This window comes from Oryctolagus cuniculus, chromosome 6 (assembly GCF_964237555.1).
Source record: "Oryctolagus cuniculus chromosome 6, mOryCun1.1, whole genome shotgun sequence".
NCBI lineage: Eukaryota > Metazoa > Chordata > Mammalia > Lagomorpha > Leporidae > Oryctolagus > Oryctolagus cuniculus.
In genome coordinates, this window is record NC_091437.1 from 133,905,014 (window position 1) to 133,932,609 (window position 27,596).

The 27,596-nt window shown below is 38.7% G+C and overlaps 1 long non-coding RNA gene across 2 annotated transcripts in view; it reads left to right on the top strand.

The window, feature by feature from the left end:
• The window catches only part of LOC138849966 (uncharacterized), a 189,180-nt gene that overhangs the window by 152,241 nt on the left and 9,343 nt on the right, over positions 1-27,596 (top strand). For both annotated transcript variants that reach the window (XR_011389299.1, XR_011389300.1), the window contains one exon: positions 1-27,596. This exon is cut by the window's left edge; it is cut by the window's right edge and continues 9,343 nt beyond it. This is a non-coding gene — a long non-coding RNA (uncharacterized lncRNA).

The window sequence follows — 27,596 nt, forward strand, 5'->3', positions numbered from 1 at the left end:
TGTTCTCCCTTACTGCCTGATTCACAGCAACTCAAAATCTTTTATGTGCATTGCTCTAGATATACCCATGACTCTTCCATCAGCCTAGTGTCTGCATTTTGATAGTAAGTCATATGTTTTTAAGCAATATATTGATGAGTTTTAGAGTTTAAATACTTTCAAGCAGCTGTCGGGCAAATGGGTTTGCTTGTGCAGATTCTGATGAGTTGCTATATGTTGTGTATTTTATGCATGTATTTCCCCTTGTATGTCCTTGCTTAGGGTGGGTTTTGGAATTCAACCTTGACTGTTAAAATGAATTCTGCTGTACTTTTGTTTCTTCAGCCCTCATTTTCATCATCTGTGACCTGAGGAATGACATGATAGATACTCCCAAAGGCTCTTCTGGTGCAGCTTGAGCTTGTTGTTCCATGTACTAGACATTAATAATAATTCTGATGCTGGCTATCAGCATTTGTTGGAGTTCTTTGGTGAAGGTTTTGATTTTGTGCTATTTGAAGTTGTTCAGTGAACCTTTTCCACCACTCTGCATTCTGTATGGGTATACTGGAAATGCTCCTTATTAAATGAAACATACAACCCAGACAGTGCTGTGGCACTTGAACTCACCTTCTCAAATCAGAGAGCAGTTAATAACATTATTGATATAGAAAGATTGGTTGGATATTGTGGCAGAGCAGGTTATGCTGCCTCTTGTGATGCCTGCATCTTATTATTAGGGTGCCTGGGTTTGAGTTTTGCCTCTACATCTGATGCAGCTTCCAGCTAATGTGTACCCTGTGGGGCAGCAGGTGATAACTCAAGTACTTGGACCCTTGCCACTCAGATAGAAGACCCAGATGGAGTTCTGGGCTCCTGGCTTCCACCTGGCCTGGCCGCCAGGTTGTGGACATTTGGGGAGTGAAAATCTCTGTTTTTTCTACTTCTGCCACTCTACCTTTTACATAGATAAAAATAAACATTAAAGCAAGAAAAAAAGAATGATTCAGTGAATTGTGTACTCCTTTGATTTCTTAGATAGATTAATGGGATGTAAAAGATACAATGTAGGAATTTTAGTAAACACTCAAATCATTTGACCTGTTCAGCAAAATATAAACCACAATAATGGAACCTTATTGTCAGAACCATTGTCCAGTATTTATTAAGGTGGTAGTGCTATATGAGACCCTGGCAAACTATAGTCTCCTTTCTAGAATTGTTTATTTCCAAGCAAGAAAACTGTTACTCAGTTTGTGCGAGTCATTACAGTTTACAGCAGAGTTTGCAACTTTGTTGGATTAGAAGAACATTTAATCATATAAGAATTATCAATACTAATTTCTATAGAGGTGGATGTTGAGAAACCTATATAGCTGTGAACTGAGCTATGTATAGCTCATATAGAGGTTATATAGTTATGAAATAGCAGAATAAATATTCAGATCCAGATATTTATTGCTTTGGTTACAAATGATGCTATGTCTATAAAACACTGTTTTTCAGGAAGAGAGACTAGACTCTCTGAGTAATAAAATTATTTTAACATAAGCAAGGCAAGAAGTTCAGCTATTAAAATATGGAAGATTTGCAAGTACTGTCCAGCTAAACTTCTAACTCTGCTCTAAACCCCACATGTATGTGCAGGTGTGATTTTTTTTCTGTGACTCAGTGTGAGGCCTGAGGCCTATCCACTGTCTACAGTTTCTAGTTACCAAAGAAATGGATGGGTCACTTCAGTACATGTGACAGATCATGGGATAAGCCTGATGTTAGGAGTTCCCAGGGCATGGTTCTCTGTGCTTTTTCTGTCTCTTTAGATGGATATATCTACAGGCAGACAGTGATTGGCATTTCTTGACCCCTCTCCAGCTCTCCAGTAGGATCTTAGGCATAGCTCTGTTCTTGGACACAAGAAATTCATTTGCTTACTCGCAGGGGTAGGGAACGTCTGGCCTGTGGGCTGTATAAAGACCATGAAATTGTTTGGTGCAGTCCTACCAAGGCAATTGCAGGTGGGACACAAAATTCAATAAATCTATAGCAGGCTGATTTTGTATGGCCTATGGATGATGTTATAAATATCCAAATGGCCCTTGGCAGAACAAAGGTTTCCCATCCCTGGTAGGGTGCCATCAGATAATCAGCTTAATGTGGGAGTTGCTCAGGAAAACTTCATTGACTTGTGACAAGTAAAGGAAATGTTGGGAAGGAATAATTTCCTAGTGAAGCTTGCCCCCCAACACACACACACCAAGAAGCAGTTTGCTAGGGCTCTTATAATAATAAGGATTAGGCCAGTGTCCATTATATGGAAAGGCAGGGAGCAGAAGGACCATTCCTGCTTGCACTGTGCATCTTCATAGATTATATGTTCAAAGATATCTCAGACTGGTTTCCTGCAGCCTTCCTGGTTTGTGCTGATCTAGTCCTCTGGGAGTACAGTGTTGCAAGATAACTTTCCAGTAACATCTGAAAAACAAGTTCAAAAAAGTAAAATGTTTCAGATTCTCTTCCTGTGTTCCAGTGACTCCTTTTTGCCTGAATCTTTGGTTCTAGATTACAACTTCTGCTAGAAAAAAGCTGAAGCTCTAGAATTAAAGGAGACCTCATAGTCTAACCCTCATTTTCTGGAGGGCAATTTTCCATATGTGTGCATGCTCCTTTAATTTGAAACAATTTTTTTGCAACATTGTTCAAAACATTAGAGAAGCATATTTATGTAGAAAACCTGCTTCAGCTGAATCTTCTAAATGTCTGTTCATTTACATATGGATTATTATAGTCTTTGTGGGAGAAATAAAGAAAGCCGGAAAGAATTGGAATCAGACAGAAGGTGATACTTCCTTTTGCTGCTGCTGTTGATCCTTCTTGTCCTCCTTTTTTAAAATTAGTTTCTTAAAAGCTAGTCTATCTGTCATAGGGATAGAGAGGATTATCTGTTTATGTTGCTATTATCAGTGGCATAGAATAGAAGCCATCAGTTTTTTGTCTTAAATTGACTTTAACGCATTTGACTGTGTTAATGCATGTATGTTATTGTTTCAAAATCTGATGTTTATTTTCATTTGCACTTTCTCTGAATTCTTTAGGTTTCTTTTGAAAATATATGGGATCTTTCTCATAATGGGTGCAAAAGAAGTGCTTACTGAGTGAATTTTCTTGCCACGCATATGTAGAATTTCCAGGAAATTAATACAACAGAGCAGCAGATAAGCTGGCATATGTACGACTGATAATCATTAGGAAAATTGCCCATGGTTTTCTTCTCTGACAGGTGGAGAGAAGGAAAGGAAACTGATGTTGATTAAAAATTTACCTGCAACTTTCACATGCAAGATAACATTTAAATCCTTAACAATTTGGAAAGAGAGACCTTCTCACATCATTATATATGTATGAACAATTAGATTCCAAGAAGTTAATTTGCTTTGGGTCATGACCTTTATGGTAAACTGACATTCAAGTTCAGGTCTGTATTTTACCAGACTTGTATATATTTTCTCCACTAAATTGCAACTCAGGCAGATTTCAGTGAGTATATTTGGCTTCCAAATTACACAATACATTCACAACAATCTATTTTGATAAATTATTAACTATTTTTTTACCTTTGCAACCCTTGCCTCATAGGGCATATTTTTTTCTCTCCCCACTCCTCTCTCACAACCTTGCCATCTTGGTATCTGGTGTTTAGTAATGAAAGAAATTTGGCATCATGACATACTGATGTGATATTATAGAATGGTCAATGTTAATAAGATGAAGTTGGCCAGCGCCTTGGCTCACTTGGCTAATCTCCGCCTGTGGCGCTGGCACCTTGGGTTCTAGTCCTGGTTGAGGCGCCGGATTCTGTCTCAGTTGTTCCTCTTTCAGTCCAGCTCTCTGCTGTGGCCCAGGAAGGAGGTGGAGGATGGTTCAGGTCCTTGGGCCCTGCACCCGCATGGGAGACCAGGAGGAAGTGCCTGGCTCCTGGCTTTGGATCAACGCAGCGTGCTGGCCATGGTGGCCATTTGGGGGGGTGAACCAACGGAAAAGGAAGATCTTTGTCTTTGTCTCTCTCTCTCTCTCACTGTCTAACTCTGCCTGTAAAAAAAATAATAATAATAAGATGAAGTGTTTGTGTTTCAGTTTGAAGAATCCAAAGGATCTAAATTTTTCTTCTTAAGCCCCTTCTCATGCCTGTTTATTGATGACCAAATCTGGATGGAGCTGGTGTCCAAGTGATTATAAGACTGGACAAAGCAGGAAATTTTCAGATGCCCAGTTGGGGTTGTTTGGATTTGTCTCAGAATAAACCCTGAGACAAAGCCTGGGTGTAAATAGTCTGCTTAGGAGGCAATTCCAAAAACTCACAGTGAAGCAGTGTAGGAAGTGAAAAGGAGGGAGAAGGGCCAGTACAAGGTGCCTTAATGAACACATATTTGCTGTTGGGCCAACCAGAGTCATTTCCACTGAGGACTCTGAGAAGGTGACTGGGATGGAAAGGGTGGGAGTTTATTCATCAGTTCTGTTTTGGATTGACTCGTTTGCCCCAAGGATTTTTCATTTTCCTAAACATCTAAGTTGTACTTTGATAGGTCCTAGTCCATAATCCCCGAAAATAAGCCTCGGGCAGGGTTCAGAGAGTTATATGTGGGGAATTGTCCATTTATGGTAAACTTTATTATAGTTGTGGATGAACTAGAGGGCCAAGGGGTTTTGAAGCAGGATATAAACATTATCTGACACAGAGGAACTTACAGGAAACACAGAGAACTTACAGGAAAAGGGCAGAAGTGCTTTGTGCTACTCTGTAGACTCCATGCCTACGTGGGATTGATTAGAGATAAGACAGCTCTAGCGAGAGGCTGTGTAGTAGTTTCAAGCATGGATTCTGACAGCAGCTCTGAGTTCAAATCATCTCTGTTACTCACTAACTGGGTGAATTTAGCCTAGATATTTAAATTCCTAGTGCTTGTCCTCCTACCTGTGTAAAATGAGAATGATAATAAAGCCTACTTCAAGTGCATTGGTGTCAAGTTGATACAGGCCAACACATGTAAAGCATTTGCAACTGAACCAAGCATAAATTAAGCAATCAAACACTTCTCACCTATGGTCATGAAGGAGACCTATATTGCCTTTTAAAATGTTACAAATGTGAAGCTGGACTTAGAAAAAAAATCTTCCTAGTTAATTCTTTAGCTAGAAAACTTTCTTTTATATCCCTTATCAAATTCTACTCTCTCAGATCCAGGACTTCACATATATCTTAATCCAGTCAAATTTTGAATTCAACTTTTAAGGGACACAACGTTACAAAAGGACATAGTAAGTGGAGGTTTTAGAAACAATGAAGTACTCGTGTTACCTAACAACTGAGTAGAAACAGCACCCAATATGACAGAATCCATTATATTAGCAATCAAATCTAATGATGATTGCCACTGGTGGAACATGTGCCTAGTACTTGGTATATTATCTTATTTAGTATTTGCACCACTTGTAATGAGTAGATAGTTTCAGCTCAGTTCTTGAAAAGAAGAGATGGATTCAGAGTTGAAATAACTTGTTCAAGATTCCACAACTGGTAATTTGTGGGGCTGAGAGTCTGACCCCATTGCATGTTTCTTAAACTGTTATATTCAACTGAGACATTGCAACAAGCTAAATGTTATCCTCGGCTGACATCACTTGGGACACTGTATACTCATGGTGGCTTTAGAATTGAAGCTTGTATTGAGTCCTTGCTCTACTATTTGTGGCTTTGGGTATTACTTAACCTCTCTTGAGCTCATTATGTTACAGGTTTTCTGTAAAAGAAGAATAATGATCTCTATCCCAGAGGGTTGTTTTCGGGATTATATGAAATTATCTTGATACTTCGTGTTCAGTGTTATGTAAATTTTGTCATCTAAAAGAATTAAAGCTTTGAAATGAGTTGTGGTAATCTATATGAATGAAATTATTAACAAGAGAGTTGATATTTAAAATTCTTTTATAATTAACTTTATGCTTACATTTCTCAATTTCTAATTGGAATTCTTTTCCTTTTTCTTTCATTCATTCCACAAACACGTATTAAAAGCTTATATATCAGGCATGTTTTATGTGTTTGGAAATTAAAAGATGAAAGTAACGTACTTACATTACAGTTGCTTAACAGTTTAGGATCATAAATAATTGCAGAAAAATCACAGTAACAAGTTTTGCTTTGCCAATACCTCTTTTAAAAAATATTATATCCTCTACCTTCACAGGAGCAAAAAGATAATCAATTCTCAGTCTTATTTGTAACATAATAATTAAATGTTTTAAAATTAGTTTAGACTGTATGTCAAGACTAAGACAGAAATGAGGATGTGTGCTCATTTATAGATATACACATCTATCTATAAATAAAGTTCTTCCCAAAGCTGTGAAACATCTAGATCTTCAAAACCATGAAACTTGTTAGCCTTGGTTATAGATAAGCAGAATAAACCATCTCTTTTCCAGGGGCACCAGTTCATTAGCCTTAGCTTTTGAAGCACAAGGAAGACAGGTCTCAAGAACTGCTTCTTTCCCAAAACTCAAAACTTTCTAACGAGTTACATTACTTTTGTTTCTAGTGGTTCTCATTAGCACAGATAATACAATGTTTCTAAGTTGGCTGTGAATAGCCTTTGATGCTCTCCTGATTTGTGTTCATCTTTCTACTAGTATATAATTATTTACCTATTCATCTTTTAGATTAATAATGGTATATGATACATGAGTATGTTTTTACTCATAAATTACCAATCAGTAAGTAAGTACAAATAAACTTAGAAATGCATTTCTAATGTTATAACGATGAACCCATTCTGTAAACATAAATTGAAAACATTGGGAGATACAATGGAATTTTTTAAAGTTAATTCTGCCAGCCATAATTTTGAATTTCCCAGTGGTATGATAAGCACAATCTTGTTAATTTATTTGGGGCATCAGCAAAGCAGGAGAACCAACAACATATCATCTAATGAATTTATTAATCCAAAATGAAATAAATCAGAATTTTTACCTCCTTTGACTAATTTTATAGGCTAGTTTGGCTTTATTTTAAATATTGTCTGTGTATGGGTGGAAATATGACATCATTGTTTTTGATTGGTGTAAGAGCTCTAAATGGTTTAGATTTACTACCTGTTAAAAGGGTTAGAATTTAAAGGACATTTGTGAAGTACAATTTCCCAGAATCTACTGAAGATTTTCTGTCTTTAACATTTTTGCTCATGCATCTACACTTCTCTAACTAGTAAGATTCAATTCATAATGTAAGGCCCACCTGTCTATAGGCCAACCCAAGAGAAAGAAATTTGTTTCTTCCTTAAGTTAATTTTGTGTGTGTTAGCAGTATACATTCCTCTTTCATTTCAAGCAGATATTCACACATGTGTTTATAAATGTATTTATTTTATTTAAAATATGCATAGTGTCTTCTAAGTCCATTTTAAACATTTTAAAAATAAGTTATTCTATCTTATATCTTTCATTTTTCTATTAACACCAATCTACTGAAAATGCATTAACTAGGTACTCAATTGATTTGGGTTGAATAGTCAATAATGGCCGATTTTCCTTTCCCATGCTGTTGAAGGTCATAGTAAAGACAAAGGCATGGAGACTTTTATCATTCCTTAACTGTGTAGGAATTATGAGACTATAATATGCTAAGTGGAATTGTTATTTTTCCTTTTTATTTTTTTCATTCCTCTAATGAAATTGAAATACCTCCTTTCATATTATCTCACCATATTTGAAGTATAGTTGTATTTTAGTGGGTATGGAAGATTGATTTCAGGACCTCCACAGACAACAAACTCTGTAGATGTGAAGTCCCATATATAATGACATAGAATTTACATATACCCAGCACATATCCTCTTGCATGCTTTAAAATTCTAGATTACTTATCATGCCTAATACAATGCAAATGCTTTGGAAATACTTTTTTTTACTATGATGCTTGTGGAATATGATAAAGAAATAGTTTTTACATGTTTGGTACAGATGTGATTTTTTAATGACTAATTTTGATCTGTATTTGGTTGAATCTATAGATGTAGAATCCACAGATATGGAGGATTCACTTCACCAGAAAAAGACAGAGATTGTTTATAAGCTAGATGCACAAAGAGAGACATGCTTACTTGAATTGAACTGGTTAGTTAGGTATATTTCAGAGCATTTAGTTTTTCCACATAGTTTTCCTGTAGAATGTTCTTTATTGTTAATGGAAACTCTGGAGGGTGAATGGTGATGAAAGATAAGAATCTGGATATGTATTTCTCACAGGTCAGAAGTTGCTGGTGAGTTTAACCTAGGTCCAGAGAGCTTATCTCACATATTTGCTAATCGCGTGGAAGAGAGAGCCCACAGATTTTAAACTGTTGACTCCAACACAAACCACATATGTGAAAGGGTAGCAGTGATACATGAAAGCAAAACACCAAGTTTAGCAATTCTTCATTTTTTAAAAAAAACTTTCCCTAACTGTGTTCATACCATAAAGAACAAATCAAAATATGATGAGGTAAACATTCTGTATGGTCATGTGATGAGATCACAGTTAAATACTAACATATTTCTTTCCACTATTCCCTTGAAAGTGTTTTCATCTATTACTTTCCAGTTCACATGTAGTTTTACTCCCCCTTTTCAGTACTCAAAATTCTTTTGGACTGTTTAAATTTGCTTTTCCAAACAAAACACACAATTATGTATTGCAGATGTGAATTTTTTAGATTAAGAATAGGATCATAGTTTAAAGTAAAAAGATAAGGTATAGCAATCAAATTGTTTGCAGAGTATACTTTATCAAATATATATATATGTATAATTTAATATCCCCAATGTGCTTGCCCTGTTGCTCACTACACAAAATAATTCTTGTTGACTGGTTTTGCTCTGCAGAAAACCTACTCATTTTTAAGACTCTCTACTCAATGTTAACTTGGAGGCAAGCTTAATTTTACTATAGGGATGTAGTCTGACAGTCCTGAAAAATAGATTTTATATTTGGAAAATACCAGTTACCTTCTATCTCAAACACATACATTCCTTAAATATAGGAACACTATTTTATAGTTAGGTTTTGTGTTAGGTATACTTCATATAAACTTTTATGTATACTCCAAATCACAGAATAGTCAGCCTATAATTGAATCAGTTAATAATGTAGTCAGTTGGCTTGAAGACCTTAGATGTCGACTGATTTACTGAGAGCCAGAATTAGGCTTGATTTTTCTTTTTTTAATTAAGATGTATTTATTTATTTTGAAAGTGAAGAGTTAAAGAGAGAGAGGGAGAGACAGAGGGGGATCTTCTATCCTTTGGTTCAGTCTTCAGATGGCCATAATGACCAGCGCTTGGCAAAGCTGAAAGCAGGAGCCAGGAGCTACATCCAGGTCTGCCACAGGGAACCCAAACACTTGGGCCATCTTCTATGGCTTTTGTGAGGCCATTATCAGGGAGCTGGATTGGAAGTAGAGCAGCTAGGACTTGCACTGGCACCCACATGAAATGCTGACATTGTAGGCTGCAGGTTTACCTACTACATCACAACATCAGTCCCCGGGATTGCTTCTATTTCATAGCAATTCATCTTCCCATTCAACCTTTGTCCTTCACTTTCCTGATGACTCAAGGCAAAATTCTTCTAAAACAACTCACCCTTAATCTATTGTTTCTATTTTACCCATTTTTTGCATTATTTACATCATTACATTATTTCTAGCAAATTTATTTTCTATAAAACATTTTTGTATTTTAGAGAAAAAAAGAGTGATATTTTGTCTTAAAATAAAATCCTGCTCTGAGTTTCCCTCTTAGCATTCAAAATTTTATTTGATTTATGATGATGATGTTGATTTACACATGTAGTAAAGGCAAGAGAACTACTTGACCCTCAATGGGCTGCTTTCAGCATGAAACATATTTTTGCCATGTGGAAACTGTGTTTGAGTTAGCTATTTGTTTGTGTTATATGACAAGCCATTTTTTTTTTTTTTTTTTTTGCTGCCCCATAAAATGTGGTTTCATCTCCCCACTGCTTTTGTTTTGGCATATGACGGTGGGAGTGGCTGTTAAGGAGGTTTGGGCTGATGGCCTGATGACGGGACATGAGATGACAGTCTCTTATGGAAGCTGACTATATGCAGTGTTATCATCCTTCTTGCCTCTTAAGTGAAAAGGAAAAGATATGGAAGTGAGATTTCCATTTGTTTAAATTTGTGCTGTAAAAATTTAGTTTTTTTTTCTTTTTTGCTGTAACCTATGTATATATATACAACCTGTCCATTAGTCACTTCATACATTTTATTATCACTTCATTCTTTATTTCCTTCCTTGACCTCAGGAAGATTCCCAAGTAATTCTGAAACCCATTAGTATCTCAGAACACTCACCAAAAAATCTATAAATGATTTCTTAATGGTCATTGCTTATCAGTATTAGGCAATCTTAGACTGGCCAGAAGTCATTGTATGGAGACTTAAAAACATCTTTAATATGCAAATCCTCTTACTCTGTTTTGTTATCATTTCCATTTCCAGTATGTAAAACTAACTCAAAATATTTATATTTTATAAAAACCAGTGTAACTTGCAAATTCCATTTTAGCCATCAATTTTTAGATTTATAGAAACGAGCCTGTTGCAGAACTACTGTATTTTAAATAGAGTGAGGAATCCTTGTAACTGCCGTCTTTCCGCCACACTTCTGATTTGTCCCTTGAATAAAGGCTGTAGACAAAAGGCTAAATAATAGTGCATTTAGATATGAAGAGTGATTGTGATAGTCAGGGACCCACCATCCACAGGAGAATGGTGCCCCGGAAAGAACTTAGAACATCAAGATCTCATCACTTTTGGCTTTGGGTTTCATCTTCTGGGTTAGTTCCCTCCCCAGCCACAGCATCAAAGGAAAAAGCAGTAGCCCTGGAAGTATAGCTAAATGAAGTGGCCAAGAATTCTCCACCAGTCCTTAAAATCTAACTTAGCCATTTTTAAGCCTGGTGAAAGACACTTAACCTCTTAACTCTAATTTCTCTGTTTCTAAAATGAGGTGAGAACAGAATCTAACTCACAAAATAAAATATGTACTAAATTGGAACTGGGGAGTGTGTCGCTGATGTATGCAGTAGTATGTGAAAGAAGCTAGGCCTCTCTGGCCTGCTAAGATATGCACAGAGCCTCCAAGCCAGGAAAGGCATCATAGGGGAGTAGCTGATTTGTGTCTGGTTTGATCTTGTTAGATCACTTGGGAGAAGCAGGATCTTTGAACCTTCCCTTCCTTTAATTTCCAAGGATTTTTAAATAAGTGGGAATAAAAGCATACTGAAAGGACCGAACACAAGTAGGTGGAAACCCATATTGATATGAGATTAATGGAAGGGGAGACTATGAATCTTGCTCTTGATATACCTTCTCTCTTCTGTTTTCTTCATTTATGTAAATCAAACTCAGAAGACAGTAACTATTTCTGTTTTTGTTTTCACTTATAGAAGCCATAGAGGGTGTAGACAGTTATATTAAACTAATTAGTAACATACTCATCCTGTCTTTTATGTGTCAGACATTTATAAAACCTTACTATAAATAAGTTGTTATACTCCGTTGACATTGGAGCTTCAGTGTCAGATAAGATTTGTTTCCTGGCCTCATGGGGTTTATGGTTTAGAGTGGAACTCAGGTGAGTATAGATGACTGTACTGGAGTTTCTTCAATGCTGAGTAACCCAGTGTTGCTATGAGAACTAATAATGCGTTATCTCAACTTGGAGATTAGAGCAGCTATGAAAGGCTTCTTCCTATTAATGATGCCTGAACTCAATGTGATATATTCTGCTAGCCAGGTGAATAGAGGTGGAGAGAAAAGAGAGGACAACCCAGATATTGGGTATAACCTACACAGTAGCATAGGGGAGTGAGAGAACATGGCATATCTGTGATAAGCATGAATTATTTTTTCTCATGAAGTATGCAGAGAAGGAGGCAGGAGGAGAGCAGCACCTAGAGAGTGGGGTAGGATAGAGAAAATGCTATCTTTAAGAAATAAGAGGCAGGGGCCAGCTTTGTGGCACTGTGGGTTAAAGTCACAGCCTGTGATGCCAGGATTTTATATATGAGCACTGGTTTGAGACTGGATGTCTCACTTCTAATTCAGCTTCCTGCAAATGTGCCTGGGAAAGCAGAGAAAGATGGCCCTAAGGCTTGTGTCCCTGCTGCTTATGTTGGGACACCCAGATAGAGTTGCTGCTCCTAGCTTCATCTTGGGCCCTGCCCCAACCATTGCAACCATCTGGGAGAGTGAACAAGTCAATGTAGAATCTCCATCTCTCTGTCTTTTCTCTGTAACTCTGGCTTTCAAATGAATAACTAAATCCTAAAAAAAAGCAGGCAATAGAGTATTGCATACTTGAAAATTGGAAAGAAGTTAAGTGTTCTTATTAGAAATTATTAATGGTTGACTTCATATATCTTATTTTTTCATATTTTTATCAATGATAGTTTATATTCTTGTCATTTTAATAATACAGCAAAGTTAAGACTTTTTAAAGTAGATGAAGTAATAAAAATATAATTTCTTTAAAAGCCCTAGCCACTATTTTAAGAATATGGTCAAGTAAAAATTACCTACAAAACAAAAAAGAAGAAAGAAAGGAGAATTTCAGGAGCCATATAGAGTAGAAAATCAACAATGATCCCTCACTACCCACATAAAATTGTTTTTAGGACCCCTACAAGTACCAAAACTCCAAGATGCTCATGTCACTTATGCATATAATATGATGTACATATAACCTACATAGTTCTTCACATACACAATAAGTCATCTCTAGATGACTTATACTATATAATCCTATGTAAGCACTATGCAAACAATTGTTACAATGTGTTGTTTAGGAAATAATGACCAAAAAACCTGTACATGTTGAATACAGATGTATGTTTTTGTTCAATATCTTTGATCTGTGACTGGTTGCATCTAGAAACGCAGAACTTCAGGATATAAAGGTCCACTCTACTGGGGGAGTTAGAATTCACTTGCTCTTTGGTAAGTATTAACTGAAGTTCTAAAGTGTATTAAGATGAAGGGAAAGAATGGTCACTTCTGCTCATGGAAAAGACCTAAATTTGCCTCCTGGTGGTGTCATTTCCTTGCTGTGTGATTTCTAAGAAACTGACTAGCCCAAAGTGGGAGTCCCTGCACCTGAATTCCCTCACTGACAAAATGAGAGAGCTGGGTCAAGTTCACTCTCGCTTCTAAAATGATTCTCTGATAAAAACAGAAAAATGTGTTCTTCGAGTTTACCTGAGTAGAATTTGTGGTTGGTGCATTCCAACTTCCCTCCCTCCCTGCCTTCTTCTAACTCAAGTACCCTGGTCCCAGAATATACTGAGTTAATGATTCCATACTCAGAAGAAGAGTGCTCAAATAATAGTCCCATTAGGCAGCAATTCCCTTCTCCATGAGTAATAAAATCACACATTTATGACTTGCATGAAATAAAAACCATGAGCTTGGGTGTTTCTGTGAAAAATCTGTCATCTCTCTGTGAAAACTGGTTTTTATCACTCAGAGGGTTACTGTAATAATCATAGACTTTTTAACACCATTTTTTTGCTCATTCTTTCCCTCAAGAAACAATGGAATTTTTATGTCTTTCTTTATGACCCATTATGACACAATTGTGAAAATCTTAACTGTTGAAGGGTGAGAAACATGGCTGGCACCAGAGAAATTCTTCTTGTTCTTTCTCTGTCTCTCCCTCTCTCTCTGTAACTCTTGATTTTCAAAATAAATAATTCTTATAAAAATAAAAATTTCTGATGTACACCTCAAATTTCAATGCAATTTGAAAACCAATAACAAAATCCCAAAATGACTACTTCTTCCCTGACAGGATTTTTTTTCTGCTTCTGATGCTCTCCCAGTCTCTTTACTTGGTAAACAATAATCTTGTCCTAGCTGGTGCTGCTGACTTTTCTCCCCATCATCCTTTCTGCATCTCATACAGTTATGCTTTTCCCAAAACAGTGTTTCCTTTTGGTTTCTCCTCTGTTCTGAAGCCTTCAGTAAGATCCAGTATCTCCCACATCTCCAATACTTTGCTGATTTTTAAGGTGTTGAAGAAACCTTCAAATTTATCAAACTCCATTTCCTGCCTTTCCCTTAAACACACCTCTAGTTTAGACAATTCTCATTTACCTCACCAAGATTGGGTTTATTTTTAACTTTCCTATCTCTCTGCACTTAGACGGGTTTTTAAACTACCTTCTGTTTATCTGGATCTTATTCATTAAAAACCAGTTCGCAGCTCTCATTCTTTTACATGAAGTTTACTTTGATCCCTCCAGCCTGTGACCTTGACAGAATTTGTTTACCACTTTGAATTTCTGTTGGTTGAATTTCTTCTGGTTGAATGTCATCTTGGATTGTTCTTGAATACTTTAATGAAGTTTATATCATTTTTCTGATTAGATTGTAAACTCATAAAAGCAGAGACTTGTTTCAAATGCACAGAGAAGCTAATTTTTGTGATTTGCATCCCTCATTGTCTGACAAAAGATAAAACCTACCATCATTTGTTTTAAAATCATCTCCCCCCCTTAAAAAAAGAAATATTTACTTATTGTCATTTATTTGAAAGGCAGGGAGACAAGGGGAGACAGATATCATCTGCTGGTTCTCTCCCTAGATGCTTACAACAGCTAGTCTGGGCCACATTGAAGTGCAGATTCTGGAACTCAATATGAATCTCCGAATGAGTGGCAAGAATCCAAGTTGTTGAGCCATCACTACTACTTCCCTGGGTGTAAATTAACAGGCTGCTGCATTAAAACCAGAATTCAAACCTAGGCATTCTTTAAAGTCTATGGAGTCCTTTCATGTATATTGTAGTTTTTCAAAAAAATATTTACTTATTTGAAAAATGGAGGGGGACAGAGAGAGAGAGAGAGAGAGAGAGGTCTACCATAAGCTGGTTCATTCCCCATTGGCCTCAAGGGCTGAGCCTGGGCCAGGCTGAAGCCAGGAGACAGGAGCTTCCTCCAGGTCTCCCAACGTGGGTGCAAGGGACCAAGCACTTGGTCCACTTTCCGCTGCTGTCCCAAGCACATTACAGGGAGCTGGATTGGAAGTGGAGCAGCTGGGACTTGAACTGGAACCTATATGGGATTCTGGCATTGCAGGTGGTGGCTTAACCTACTGTGCCACAATGCCAGCCTTGTATATTGTCATTGAAACAAATTCCTACCAGAGATTAATTTTTGTATATTCTCAATGAAAGAAAGTGGCTGCTGACCATTCTCTGTAGAGTTGAAACCACCATGGAAAAGGCCCACGTCTCCATTTGAGTAAGCAAATATATGTTATGAGAACACTGTGGTAATATGAAAGACTTCTTTTTTCATCAAAACTTCTATCAGTCTGAGAAGGGTTTAAGTGGAAGTGAGCTACCCTGCACAAGGAGCCCTGAGTTGTCTGGGAATGAAGCAACTGGCTTCCCCCGGGCTGCTTGTCCTTGGATTCAGTACTCGAGAGCCCTACTGGTGTGAGAATGGCCCTACCTATCATCAAATATGATATGGTACAAGAGTCTTTAAGGGGATTCCACAAGTTTTGAGAAAGATGGCACTTACAAGGAGGAAAAGCAGACTTTATTTTCCATATTTTAGGCAGCAGATACATCTGGATTATATAGTTGTTATCTGGCACTGGCTTTAATTAAGTTACTTCTCCTTGGGGACAACTTGTCCTGAAGAACAAAAGGCTTAAAAGATCTGAAAATTGAGGACATGACAGAACATCCTGCAAAAGTGGCTGAGTAAAAGAAGTAAGAGTGCTTTGATCTTGGGTACCCAACCCTCCCCAGAGTGGAATGGGAAAGAAAAGAAAGGAAAATTTGGCTTGGCTACTGTGTTTTGTCCATGATTAGCCATGATCAGCCATGATCAACTAATACAAACACAGCCTCTACTCAGTAGCTCTCTACCACTGTTGGCATGCACACACACACAGACATACAGATCAGTCTTCCGTCAGCTTGTTCACTCCCTGAAAGGATAAAATGTACAGGCCTGGGCCAAGCGAAAGCCAAGAGCCATGTACTCCATATGCGTCTCCCACGTGGGTGGCAGAGGCTCAAACCTTGGGCCAACCTCTGCTCCTTCTCTTAGTAGGAGCTGGATTGGAAGTGGGAAAGCTGGGACTTGAACTGGTGCTCTTATAGGATAATCCTCAATTTCTTTGGTTAAATTTATTCCTAAATATTTGTGTTTCCTGTGGCTATTGTGAATGGGCTTTCTTTCTTGTTTTTTAGCAAGTTCATTATTGGCATATGAAAAGGCTACTTTTTTTTTGTATGTTGATTTTTTAACCTGTGCATTTACTGAATTGGTTTATCAGGTTTTCATTTTTATTTTTATTTTTTTTATCTAGGAACATTTTATTTAAGATATACAAACTTCATGAATTTCATACATACAAATTTAGGAACATAGTGATTCTCCCCACACTTCCTCCCTCCCACATTCCCACCCTTCTTTTTCCTGCCTCTCCTATTCCCATTTTTTATTTTTACAAATATATATATTTCAATTAACTTTATATACATAAATATATAAATATACATATATATACATAAATATATAAATATATAATAAATATATTTCAATTAACTTTATACACATAAGATTAACCCTACAGTAAATAAAGACTTCAACAAATAATATGAGAAAGAAAAAAAAAAAACTCTTCCTCAATAGTCAACAGAAGAGAAGTCCAAAATCATAGTCTCTCAGTGTCCATGGATTGATTTCTGGATTTATATTCTGTTCCATTAGTCTAGATGTCTATTTTTGTGCCAGTACCGGGTGGTTTTGTCTACAACTTCCATGTAGTATGTCTTTTTTTTTTTTTTTTTGACAGGCAGAGTGGATAGTGAGAGAGAGAGAGACAGAGAGAAAGGTCTTCCTTTGCCATTGGTTCACCCTCCAATGGCCGCCATGGCTGGCACGCTGTGGCCAGCGCACCGCGCTGATCCGAAGGCAGGAGCCAGGTGCTTCTCCTGGTCTCCCATGGGGTGCAGGGCCCAAGCACTTGGGCCATCCTCCACTGCACTCCTGGGCCACAGCAGAGAGCTGGCCTGGAAGAGGGGCAACCGGGAAAGAATCCAGCGCCCCGACCGGGACTAGAACCTGGTGTGCCCGCACCGCTAGGTGGAGGATTAGCCTATTGAGCCGCGGTGCTGGCCAGTTTGTCATGAAATCTAGGTTTATGATGCCTCTGGCTTTGTTTTTGTTGTGTAACATTGCTTTAGCTATTCAGGCTCTCCTGCATTTCCATATGAATTTTAGCATAGTTTTTTTCTAGATCTGAGAAGAATATCATGGGTATTTTGATTAGAATTGCATCGAATCTGTAGATTGCTTTTGGTAGTGTGGACATTTTGATGATATTGATTCTTCCAATCCATGAACATGGAAGATTTTCCATTTTTTCTGTGTCTTCTTCTATTTCTTTCTTTAATGTTTTTATCATTGTAGAGATCTTTGACATCCTTGATTAAATTTATTCCAAGGTATTTACTTGTTTTTGTAGTTATTGTCAATGGGATTGATCTTTGAAGTTCTTTTTTTTTTTTTTAGCTTTTATTTAATGAATATAAATTTCAAAAGTACAGCTTATGGATTACAATGGCTTGCCCCCCATAATGTCCCTCCCACCCGCAACCCTCCCCTTTCCCACTCCCTCTCCCCTTCTATTCACATCAAGATTCATTTTCGATTCTCTTTATATACGGAAGATCAGTTTAGCATACATTAAGTAAAGATTTTTTTTTTTGACAGGTGGAGTGGATAGTGAGAGAGAGAGACAGAGAGAAAGGTCTTCCTTTGCCGTTGGTTCACCCTCCAATGGCCGCCGCGGCCTGCACGCTGCGGCCGGTGCACCGCGCTGATCCGATGGCAGGAGCCAGGTGCTTATCCTGGTCTCCCATGGGGTGCAGGGCCCAAGTACTTGGGCCATCCTCCACTGCACTCCCAGGCCACAGCAGAGAGCTGGCCTGGAAGAGGGGCAACCGGGACAGAATCCGGCGCCCCGACAGGGACTAGAACCTGGTGTGCCGGTGCCGCAAGGCGGAGGATTAGCCTAGTGAGCCGCGGCGCCAGCCTGAGTAAAGATTTCAAAAGTTTGCTCCCACACAGAAACATAAACTGAAAAATACTGTTTGAGTACTAGTTATAGCATTCTTTGAAGTTTTTCTCAGCCATGGCATTGTCTGTGTATATGAAAGCTATTTATTTTTTTGTGTTAATTTTATTTATTTATTTTTTTGACAGGGAGAGTGGACAGTGAGAGCTAGAGACAGAGAAAGGTCTTCCTTCCGTTGGTTCACCCCACAATGGCCGCTGTGGCTGGCACACCATGCTGATCCGAAGCCAGGAGCCAGGTGCTTCCTGCTGGTCTCCCATGCGGGTGCAGGGCCCAAGGACTTGGGCCATCCTCCACTGCTCTCCTGGGGCAGAGCAGAGAGCTGGACTGGAAGAGGAGCAACCGGGACAGAATCTGGTGCCCCAACCGGGACTAGAACCTGGTATGCCGGTGCCACAGGCGGAGGATTAGCCTAGTGAGCCGTGGTGCCGGCCATGTGTGTTAATTTTATATCCTGCCATTTTACCAAAATCTTTTATGAGTTCCAGTGTTCTCTCAGTGGAGTCTTTTGGATCCCCTAAACATAGAATCTGTTATCTGAAATTAGGGATGGTTTGGATTCTTACTTTCCAATTTATGTCCTTTTGATTTCTTTTTCTTGTAGAATGGCTCTAGCTAAAACTTCCAGGACTATGTTGAATAGTAATGTTGAGAGGGTGAATCCTGGTTTGGTTCTGGATCTTAGCTGGAAGGCTTCCCGTTCAATAGAATGCTGGCTGTGGGTTTGTCATAAATTGCCTTGATTTTGTTGAGGAGTGTTCCTTCTATACCCAATTTTCTTAAGGTTTTCATCATGAAAATGATGTTATATTTTATCAAATGCTTTCTCTGCATCTGTTCAGATAATCATTCTTCTATTCAGATGCTTTAGTTTATCAATGTGATGTATTACATTGATTGATTTGCAAATGTTAATACATCCCTGCATACAAGGGATAAATCCCACTTGGTCTGGGTGAATGATCTTTCTGATGTGTTGTTGGATTTGATTGGCTAATATGTTGTTGAGTATTTTTGCACCTATGTTCATCAGGGGAATTGGTTTATCATTCTCTTTGTTGTATCTTCTTCTGGTCTAGAATTAAGACGATGCTGGATTTATAGAAAGAGTTTGGGAGGATTGCCTCTCTTTCAATTGTTTTGAATAGCTTGAGAAGAATTGGAATTCATTCTTCTTTAAATATCTGGTAGAATTCAGCAGTGAAGCCTAGACTTTTCTTTGTTGTGAGAGTCTGTGTTGATGATTCAAACTCCGTCTTGGTTATTGGTCTCTTTAAGTTTTCTTTGTTTTCCTGGCTCAAGATTTGTGGGTTGCATGTGCCCAGGAATCTATCCATTTCTTCAAAAGTTTCCCAATTTGTTAACATACAGCTCGTTGTAGTAATTCCTGATGATGATTTTTATTTCTGTGGTATCTGTTGTTACATTTCCTTTTTTATCTCTGATTATATTGATTTGGATCTTCTCCCTCTTTTTTTTTGGTTAGTTGAGCAGTGGTGTATCAATTTTGTTTATTTTTTTAAAAAACCAGCTCTTCATTTCACTGATCTTTTGTATTGTTTATTTTGATTTCAATTTTGTTTATTTCCACTCTAGCTTTAATTATTTCTTTCCTCCTAATAATTTGGGTTTGATTTGTTGTTGTTTTTCTAGGTTCTTGAGATGCATTTATACCTCATTTATTTGATGCCTTTCCAATTTCTTGATATAGGCATCAATTGCTATAAACTTCTCTCTTAACACTTCTTTTGATGTATCCCATAAATTTTGATATGTTGTATTGTCACTTTTATTAGTTTATAGAAATGTTATAATTTATTTTTTGATTTCTGCCATGACTGACTTTTTATTCAGGAGAGTGTTGTTCAGTCTTCATGTGCTTGCATATGTTCTAGAGATTCTTGAGTTGCTGATTTCCAGCTTCATTCCATTGTAGTCAAAGAATATGCATGATATGATTTTGATTTTTTTTGAACTTGCTGAAACATGTTTTATTGTCTAGCATGTGGTCTATCCTAGAGAAAGTTCCATGCACTGATGAGAAGAATGTGTATTCTGCAACTGTGCGATGAAAAATTCTGTAGCTACTAGTTAGGCCTAATTAACTCTGTTGTTTTTTTGCTGATTCTGCTGAAAGTAGGGTGTTGAAGTCCTCCATTAATATTGTATTTGTCTATATCTCCCTTTAGTTCCATTATCATTTCTTTTAAAGCCATGTGCCATGTAACTGGGTGCATATGTTTATTATAGTTACATCTTCCTGTTGCAGTGATCCCTTTCACATTACATAGTGCACTTATTTGTTGCTTTTAACAGTTTTTGTGTAAGAGTATATTTTGACTATCAGACGTTAGGATGTTTATACCAGCTCTTTTTTGATGTCCATTATCATGGAATATGTTTTTCCATATTTTTATTGTAAGCCTGTGTGTACCTTTGTTGGTGAGATGTGTTTCTTGTAGGAATCAAATAAATGGGTCTTGTTTTTCAATCCATTCAGCCCATCTGTATCATTTGACTGGGGAGTTGAGGCCATTTTCATTCAAGGTTACTGTTGATAATTAAGGAGTTGCCCCTGCTGTTTTTCCATAAATATTCCTATTGTTTACTTTGGATTTCCTTTGTACTTTACTGGGAGATTTTCTGCCTTTAAATTCTTTCATAGTGATAACTGTGTTTCTGTGTGTAGCACATCTCTAAGCAACTTTTGTAAGGCTGGATGAGTGAAGACAAATTCTTTCAATTTTTGTTTGTTGTGGTAGATATTTTTTTTTTTTTTTGACAGGCAGAGTGGACAGTGAGAGAGAGAGACAGAGAGAAAGGTCTTCCTTTGCCGTTGGTTCACCCTCCAATGGCCGCCGCGGCCGGCGCGCTGCGGCCGGCGCACCGCGCTGATCCGATGGCAGGAGCCAGGAGCCAGGTGCTTTTCCTGGTCTCCCATGGGGTGCAGGGCCCAAGCACCTGGGCCATCCTCCACTGCACTCCCTGGCCACAGCAGAGGGCTGGCCTGGAAGAGGGGCAACCGGGACAGAATCCGGCGCCCCGACCGGGACTAGAACCCGGTGTGCCGGCGCCGCTAGGCGGAGGATTAGCCTATTGAGCCGCGGCGCCGGCCTGTTGTGGTAGATATTTATTTCACCTTTATTAATAAATGAGAGCTTTGTAGGGTACAATATTCTGGGTTGACAGTTTTTTTCCCCCTTAAGACTTGGAATATATCTTGCTGTTCTCTTCTAGCCTGTAGGGTTTCTAATGAGAAGTCCATTATGAGTCTAATTGAAGATCCTCTGAAAGTAATCTTGATGTTTTTCTCATGCATATTTTAGAATCTTTTCTTTATGTTTACTGTGAATAGTTTGACTACATTGTGTCACGGTGAAGATCTTTTCTGGTCGTGTCTATTTTAAGTTCTATGTGCTTCCTATATTTCAATGTCTGTTTCTCCAAATTAGGGAAGTTTTCTGTAATTATTTTACTAAAAAGACCTTCTAATGCATTTTATTTTTCCACGACCCATATGTTGGGTAACTCACTCCTATGACCCATATGTTGGGTTGTTTGATAGTATCCTATGAACCTCTAACACTATTTTTAATGTTTATAGAAAATTTCATCTTTTTTTGGTCTAACTATAAAATTTCCAGAGATTTGTCTCCTACATTGGATATTCTCTCTTCTCTCTCACCAAGTCTGTTGTTAAGGCTTTCCACCACATTTTTAATTTGATCTATTGAATTCTTCATTTCCAATATTTCATTTTGATTTCTCTTTAAATATATTAATTTCACAGGAAACATTTTAATTTGTGTCATGTATAGATTTCTTTAATTCATGGATTTGCTTCTGATTGCTTCTGAGTAATCCTGTGATTAATATTTTGAATTCCATTTCAAGCATTTCATTAATCTCTTCATCTTCACATTATAGTATTGAACTGTTATTGTGTTCTTTTGTGGGTGTCATATTGTCTTCCTTATTCATTTTTCCTGAATTTCTACATTTACTTTTGGGCATTTGTTGATATACTTGTTGGGTTTTCCCTCTCTATTGGCTTTTGTCTGTGGAGTATGCCTCCTCAGTCTTAGTGGAGTATCTGCTCTTTCAGTGAATACCAAGAGGCATTTGCTAGGTGTGGCCAGGGAGCTCTATTCAGTGCTCCAGGGTGGGGGGAGTATCCATGGTGACACCCTAGTTGGGCATGGTGTATCTCTTTTTTATTTTTTATCAGAAGGGAGGGTTTGATCAGCTCTGTTATAATCTCACTCTCACTGCATTTCTTCCCAGGTGATCAGTACCCCAGCCCCCATGGCAGCATTATTCATATGTGCTGCCACAAGAACCACACAAAGGTTCCATGCAGTCCTCAGTTTGAACATGGATCCCACTGCAATGACCCATCTTAGGCAATCGGGGAGCCCTGAGCCTGAAGAACCCTCCACAGTGACTGCCCAAAAAACCAGCCGTACCCTGTGCTCTCCTGCCATTTCTACAGTCTCAGCACACAAACCTTCCACATAGATGCCAAAGATACACTCCACCTTGCCAGTCCATTTTGTCCACAGAGAGGTGGGGATGTTCCTACGGCCAGCAACATGTAGGAGCTCTGCGTAGGCAATTACAGCCCCAAAGCCTGTAATTTTTTGGAGGTTGGAGGCACTCACATCTTACGTGGGTGCCCAGCCCCCTGTCAGTCCTCCCAGCCAGACTCAGGTGTGTCCTCTCAGCTGATGCTGGGCACGTGGACACAATCTGGCATGTTGCTGTGGATTCATTCTGAGAGGAGCAGCATGATGGGGGCAAGAGGCATGGAGTCACCACACAGACCCCGGGAGTCGGGTGAAAGTGGGCCAGAGGTGAGCAGCTCGCAGACTCGTTTATTTCATTTGGTACAGCAGCTTATATAGCCAAGGCAGCCAATCCAGTCAAGGGGAAGTTTATAACCTAACCAGTCACAGCCTGTTGCCAGGCAGGCTCCATTGCCAGGTGGTTTCCGAAGCCATTCCTGAGTAGCTGAGGCTGGCTTGCCAGCAGCAATCTTGGCGTGGCCTTCTCATTCCACCACAGCTATCGCATATATCAAAAATGGTGCTCGCCCTCTCTCAGCCATTTGCAGGGTACCACTCTTTGGGGAATAGGGAAAGAGAAACATGCCCCTTTTTTCTCTCTGGATTAGCAGGTTCCCTGTCCCCCACAGGGCTCCAGGCTGGACAAATGCTAGGTTCTCCCAACAGCTGTATTGCCAGTGGCTTGGGCTGCTGTAGTCTGGTCTCACCTTATTCTCCAAAGCTATTGCTGAGGCTCTTGGCTGCTGGTGTCCTGTGTGGTGTACTGTGTGATGTCCATGCTCATGCTGTGCATCCACACCCTCCACATAGAGCCACAGTATCCTGCTTCCTTCTGTGGAGTTTCTGCTGCAGTTTTCTCTCTAAGTCTTCCCTGAGATTGTACTTTTTCCACTATTTTCTTTTTTTTTTGACTATCTTCCCCTAGCCCAGAGCTAAAGCGCCCTCCCTTTTCTGCCATCTTGAAAGACATGTTTATCAGTTCTTTTTTTTTTTTTTTTTTTGACAGGTAGAGTTACACAGTGAGAGAGAGAGACAGAGAGAGAGGTCTTCCTTCTGTTGGTTCACCCCCCAAATGGCTGCCACAGCCGGCACTCTGCGCCAATCCAAAGCCAGGAGCCAGGTTCCTCCTCCTGGTTTCCCATGTGGGTGCAGGGTCCAAGCACTTGGGCCATCCTCCACTGCCTTCCCAGGGCCCAGCAGAGAGCTGGAATGGAAGAGGAGCAACCGGGACAGGACTGGCGCCCCAACCAGGACTAGAACCCGGGATGCCGGCGCCACAGTCGGAGGATTAGCCTAGTGAGCCACAGCGCCGGCACTGTTTAGGTTTTTCCACGTACAGCATCATGTCATCTGCAAAGCAAACCTGGATATTTTGACTTTCCAATTTTGTTACCCGTAATTTGTTTCTCCTCCCTAATTGCAGTTGCTAATATTTCTAGTACTATATTAAGAGTGGTGAAACTGGACATCTTTGCCTTTTTCCAGATCTGAAGGGGAAATGCTTTTAGCTTTTCTCCATTGATTGTGATATAGGATTTTGTTTCCATGCCTTATTTGTGATGGGTTATTATCATGAAGGGGTGTTGAATATGATCAAGTGTGCTCTCCATATCTATTTAGATGATCATATGATTTTGTTCTGTATTCTGTTGATGTAATTTATGCTGTTTATTGATTTGTGAATGTTGAACCACTCTTTCATATCTGAAATATTCTACTTGATTATAACGTATGATCTAAAAAAAAATCCTAAAGTTCATATGGAATCACAAGAAACCCAGAATAGCCAAGGTGATCCTGAGGGGAAAAAAAGATGAAGATAGAAAAACTGGCTGGTGCCGTGACTCAATAGGCTAATCCTCCACCTAGCGGCACCAGCACACCGGGTTCTAGTCCCGGTCGGGGTGCTGGATTCTTTCCCAATTGCCCCTCTTCCAGACCAGCTCTCTGCTGTGGCCCGGGAGTGCAGTGGAGGATGGCCCAAGTGCTTGGGCCCTGCACCCCATGGGAGACCAGGAGAAGCACCTGGCTCCTGCCTTCGGATCAGCGCAGTGCGCCGGGTGCAGAATGCCAGCCATGGTGGCCATTGGAGGGTGAACCAACGGCAAAGGAAGACCTTTCTCACTGTCTCTCTCTCTCTCACTATCTACTCTTTCTGTCAAAAAATTAAAAAATAAATAAATAAAAAATAAAAAAAAGAAAGAGAAAAACTAAAATATCAAGACATCATCAAAGCATCACAATACCTGTTTTCAAAGCATACCACAGAGTTATAGTAATTAGAATTGGATGGTACTGGCACAAGAATTGACACATAGATCAATAGAGCAGAATATAGAGCCCAGAAATTAATCCACCTACATAGAGCCAACTGATTTTTGGCAAAAGTGTCCAGAGCATACACTGGAGAAAGGACAATCTCTTTAATGAGTGCTGCTGGAAAAACGGGATGTATATATGTGGAACATGAAATCATGAAATCAGGTCCCTATTTCTCACCACAGAAAAATTCAACTCAAGATGAATCGATAATTCAAATTTAAGACTGGAGACAATGAAAATGCTAGAAAAAAATGTAGGGAAAACAATTCAAGACATGGGTGTAAGTAATGACTTCTTGGATAAGACCCCTCAAAACATAGGCAACAAAAGCAAAACTAAACAAATGGGATCATATTAAACTCAGAAGCTTTTGCGCAGCAGAGGGAATGATTAAGTGAAGACACATTCAACAGAATGGAAAGCAATATTTACAAGCTATCTGACAAAGGATTAATATCCATAATATATCAGCAACTCAAAAAACTCAACAGAAAAACAACCAATCCAGTTAAGAAATGGGCAATGGGGGCTGGTGCTGTGACATAGTAAAGCCACCATCTGTGACACTGGCATTCCATATGGGCACCAGTTCGAGTCCTGGCTGCTCCTCTTCCAATCCAGCTCCCTGCTAATACACCTAGGAAAGAAGTGGAAGATGGACTAAATGCTTGGGCTCCTGCACTCATGTGGGAAACCCGGAGGAAAATCCTGGCTCCTGGCTTCAGATTGGCCCAGCTCCGACCATTGTGGTTGTGTGGGAAGTGAATCAGCAGATAGAAGACCTCTCTCTCTCTCTCTCTCTCTCTCTCTCTCTGTGTGTGTGTGTGTGTGTGTGTGTGTCTTTCTGTAACTCTGCCTTTCAAAAAATAAATGTCTTAAAAAAAAAGAAATGGGCAATGGACCTCAATAGACAGTTCTCAAAAGGATAAATAAGAATGGACAATAATGTTTTAAACAATGCTCAATATCACTGTCCATCAGGGAAACACAATTCAGTATCACAATGAAGTATCACATGACCTCTGTCAGAATGGCTATTATCCAAAATACAGAGAGCAACAAATGCTGGCAAGGATTTGGAGAAAGTAAAACTCTTATATGTTGTTGGTGGGAATGTAACTTAGTGCAACAACTGTTGAAAGCAGTATGGAGATTAAAAACTGGATAAATACTGTTATATGATTCAGCAACTACTGAGTATGTACCCAAAAGACATGAACATATTGTTTCAGAGATACCTGCACCACCATGTTTATAGGATCACTGTTTGTAGTAGCTAAAAGATAGAATCAATTAAAGTTTGCATCATCAGATGAATGGATAAAGAAAATGTGGTATACCATGGAGTATTATTCAGTTATTAAAAAGGTTGAAATTCTATCATTTTCATCAAAATGGTTGGATATGGAGAATATCAGAGATAGAAACACAAATACTGCATGGTTTCGCTTATATGTAGGAGCTAAAATTTTTTTTTAAAAAGCAATAAATGCCTGTGTGCATCAATTTTGCTGCAAATACAGTGTTTTGCCAAACTTTGTTTTAAATGTTCAGCAAGTTGTTAAGAATTAAATACTACTATGGTTCTAATGACTTTGTGACTATTTTAAAACTTAGTATGAGTGTAGTTGAACATACTTTCATTTGACCCTCATTTATGAACCCTTTTTTATTTTCTTTTCTTACTTATTTTTTTAATTCTCTTTTTTTCTCTTTTTTCACTTTTATTTAATAAATATAAATTTCCAAAGTACAGCTTATGGATCACAATGGCTTTTCCCCCCCATAACTTCCCTCCCACCCACAACCCTCCCATCTCCCGCTCCCTCTCCCATTCCATTCAGATCAGGATTCATTTTCAATTTTCTTTATATACAGAAGATCAGTTTAGTATATATTAAGTAAAGATTTCATCAGTTTGCACCCACACAGAAACATAAAGTGTAAAATACTGTTTGAGTACTAGTTATAGCATTAATTCACATTGAACAACACATTAAGGACAGAGATCCTACATAAGGACTAAGTGCACAGTGACTCCTGTTGTTGACTTAACAAATTGGCACTCTTGTTTATGGCATCAGTAATCTCCCTAGGCTCTTGCCAAGGCTATGGAAGCCTTTTGAGTTCACTGACTCCGATCTTATTTAGACAAGGTCATAGTCAAAGTGGAAGTTCTCTCCTCCCTTCAGAGAAAGGTACCTCCTTCTTTGATGGCCCCATTCTTTCCACTGGGATCTCACTCGCAGAGATCTTTCATTTAGGGATTTAGGTGGTTGTGGTTTTTTTCCCTGACTATAATACTCTCATGGGCTCTTCAGCCAGATCCAAATGCCTTAAGGGCTGATTCTGAGGCCAGCATGCTGTTTAGGACATCTGCCCTTCTATGAATCTACTGTATATCCCGCTTCCCATGTTGGATTGTTCTCTCCCTTTTTAATTCTATCAGTATTTTCAGGCTCCACTATGGTCTTTTTGTTTGTTGAGCTTTTTACTTAATGGAGCATTA